General features: G+C 61.7%; 1 long non-coding RNA gene across 2 annotated transcripts in view; it reads left to right on the top strand.

Annotated features, from left to right (window-relative positions):
• The window catches only part of LOC108510432, a 4,405-nt gene extending 2,418 nt beyond the window's left edge, over positions 1-1,987 (top strand). Inside the window, exons 1-3 of one of the 2 annotated variants that reach the window (XR_001878816.1) lie at positions 1,054-1,084; positions 1,115-1,398; positions 1,713-1,987. This is a non-coding gene — a long non-coding RNA (uncharacterized LOC108510432). Of the gene's footprint in view, positions 1-1,053; positions 1,399-1,712 lie in introns of those variants that run through there. The other variant, XR_001878815.1, reaches the window with a different exon arrangement.
• Positions 1,988-3,025: the final 1,038 nt, after the last annotated feature.

Here is a 3,025-nt window from a genome sequence, read left to right as displayed (position 1 = left end):
TGTCTCCCAGTTGCTCCCAGTTGCTCCCAGTTGCTCCCAGCTGCTCCCAGGTGCCCGGGGGTGGATGTGCTGTGAGTGCCCACCCCTGAGTCCCGCTGAATCCCAGTTTCTCTCAGCCGCTCCCAGTTGCTCCCAGTTTCTCCCAGTTTCTCCCAGTTGCTCCCAGTTGCTCCCAGTTGCTCCCAGCCGTCCTGGGTGCCCGGGGGTGGATGTGCTGTGAGTGCCCACCCCTGGGTCCCGCTGAATCCCAGTTGCTCCCAGTTTCTCCCAGCCGTTCCCAGTTTCTCCCAGTTTCTCCCAGCTGCTCCCAGTTTCTCCCAGCTGCTCCCAGTTTCTCCCAGCTGCTTCCAGGTGCCCAGGGGTGGGTGTGCTGTGAGTGCCCACCCCTGAGTCCCACTGAATCCCCGTTGCTCCCAGTTGCTCCCAGTCTCTCCCAGTCTCTCCCAGTCTCTCCCAGTCTCTCCCAGTTCCTCGCAGCCGTTCCCAGTTTGTCCCAGTTGCTCCCAGTCTCTCCCAGTTGCTCGCAGCCGTTCCCGGGTGCCCAGGGGTGGGTGTGCTGTGAGTGCCCACCCCTGGGTCCCGCTGAATCCCAGTTGCTCCCAGTCTCTCCCAGTTGCTCCCAGTTGCTCCCAGTCTCTCCCAGTTGCTCGCAGCCGTCCCGGGTGCCCGGGGGTGGGTGTGCTGTGAGTGCCACCCCTGGGTCCCACTGAATCCCAGTTTCTCTCCCAGTTTGTCCCAGTTGCTCCCAGTCTGTCCCAGTTGCTCCCAGTTTGTCTCAGTTGCTCCCAGTTTCTCCCAGTTGCTCCCAGTTTCTCCCAGTTTCTCCCAGTTTCTCCCAGCTGCTCTCAGTTGCTCCCAGCTGCTCTCAGTTGCTCCCAGTTGCTCCCAGTTGCTCGCAGCCGTTCCTGGGTGCCCGGGGGTGGGTGTGCTGTGAGTGCCCACCCCTGGGTCCCGCTGAATCCCAGTTGCTCCCAGTTTCTCCCAGCTGCTCCCAGCTGCTCCCAGTTTCTCCCAGTTTCTCCCAGTTGCTCCCAGTTTCTCCCAGTTGCTCCCAGTTTNGGTTGGATAATTTGGACTGGCACAGGTAGGACTGGCACAGGTTGGGTTGGCACAGGTTGGGTTGGCACAGGTTGGATTGGGACAGGTTGGACTGGCACAGGTAGGACTGGCACAGGTTGGACTGGCACAGGTTGGGTTGGATAATTTGGACTGGCACAGGTAGGACTGGCACAGGTTGGGTTGGCACAGGTTGGGTTGGCACAGGTTGGATTGGCACAGGTTGAGTTGGCACAGGTTGGACTGGCACAGGTTGGACTGGCACAGGTTGGGTTGGCACAGGTTGGGTTGGCACAGGTTGGATTGGGACAGGTTGGACTGGCACAGGTAGGACTGGCACAGGTTGGACTGGCACAGGTTGAGTTGGCACAGGTTGAGTTGGCACAGGTTGGACTGGCACAGGTTGGACTGGCACAGGTTGGGTTGGCACAGGTAGGACTGGCACAGGTTGGACTGGCACAGGTTGGGTTGGCACAGGTAGGGATGGCACAGGTTGGACTGGCACAGGTTGGCCTGGCACAGGTTGGACTGGATAATTTGGATTGGGACAGGTTGGACTGGCACAGGTTGGACTGGCACAGGTTGGACTGGCACAGGTTGGATTGGGACAGGTTGGACTGGCACAGGTTGAGTTGGCACAGGTTGGATTGGGACAGGTTGGACTGGCACAGGTAGGGTTGGATAATTTGGACTGGCAGAGTTTGGGTTGGCACAGGTTGAGTTGGATAATTTGGACTGGCACAGGTTGGGTTGGCACAGATTGGACGGGCTGAGCTGCCCCCAGGACCTTTGGGTGGGACCCACCCAGAGCTGCCCCCAGGGACCTTCGGGTGGGACCTTTGGGACCCAGGACCTTTGGGTGGGACCCGCCCTGGTCCCGAGGGTCTCCCAGGGCCCTTTGTGCTGAGTCAGCGAGATTTTGGGATGTTGGGAAGGGAAGGACACCCTCCCCCTCCCCAGGGTGGTGACTGAGCTGCCCCCCCAGGGACCTCTGGGTGGGACCTTTGGGACTCAGGACCTTTGGGTGGGACCCACTCTGGTCCTGAGGGTCTCCCAGGGCCCTTTGTGCTGAGTCAGCGAGATTTTGGGATGTTGGGAAGGGAAGGACACCCTTCCCCCTCCCCTGGTGGCTGAGCTGCCCCCAGGGACCTTTGGGTGGGATCTTTGGGACCGAGGACCTTTGGCCCAGGGGTCCCCGAGGCCCTTTGTGCTGAGTCAGTGAGATTTTGGGATGTTGGGAAGGGAAGGACACCCTCCCCCCTCCCCAGGGTGGTGGCTGAGCTGCCCCCAGGACCTTTGGGTGGGACCCACCCAGAACTGCCCCCAGGGACCTTTGGGTGGGACCTTTGGGACTCAGGACCTTTGGGTGGGACCTTTGGGACCGAGGACCTTTGGCCCTGGGGTCCCTGAGGCCCTTTGTGCTGAGTCAGCGAGATTTTGGGATGGACACCCTCCCCTCCCTGTGCTGGGGGCTGAGCTGCCCCCCAGGGACCTTTGGGTGGGACATTTGGGGCCAAGGACCTCTGGGTGGGACCTTTGGGGCCAAGGACCTTTGGGTGGGACCTTTGGGGCCAAGGACCTTTGGCCCCGGTCCCGAGGGTGTCCCGAGGGTGTCCCGAGGCCCTTTGTGCTGAGTCAGCGAGATTTTGGGAGGTTTTGGGGTGTTTTGGCTCCCCGGGTCAGAGCCGGGGGGTCACGAGGGCCCCACGTGCTCCTCCCTGGAGCAGCAGCAGCACTTTTGGGGTGGGAACACCCAAAACTGTGACTCAGCAGCTCCGGTTGGTCCTGCTGAGTCATCCCAGGCAGCTCGGGGGGGGGTTTGCTGGGGGGGAAGCTCCGAGTTCCCCGTTTTTGGGAGAACTTGCGGGTTGGGATCGCTCGGGGAGGAAGCCGAGGAGGGGGGGGAGAGGAAGGGGAGGTTTGGGAGCGTTGACGCTGCAGTTCTGCTCCTCCTGCAGCTCCGTGGATC

The sequence above is a fragment of the Lepidothrix coronata genome, unplaced genomic scaffold (genome assembly GCF_001604755.1).
Source record: "Lepidothrix coronata isolate B3197 unplaced genomic scaffold, Lepidothrix_coronata-1.0 Scaffold876, whole genome shotgun sequence".
Lineage (NCBI taxonomy): Eukaryota > Metazoa > Chordata > Aves > Passeriformes > Pipridae > Lepidothrix > Lepidothrix coronata.
The sequence above is the reverse complement of the archived record's forward strand: the minus strand, read 5'-3'. Positions and strand labels throughout refer to the sequence as shown.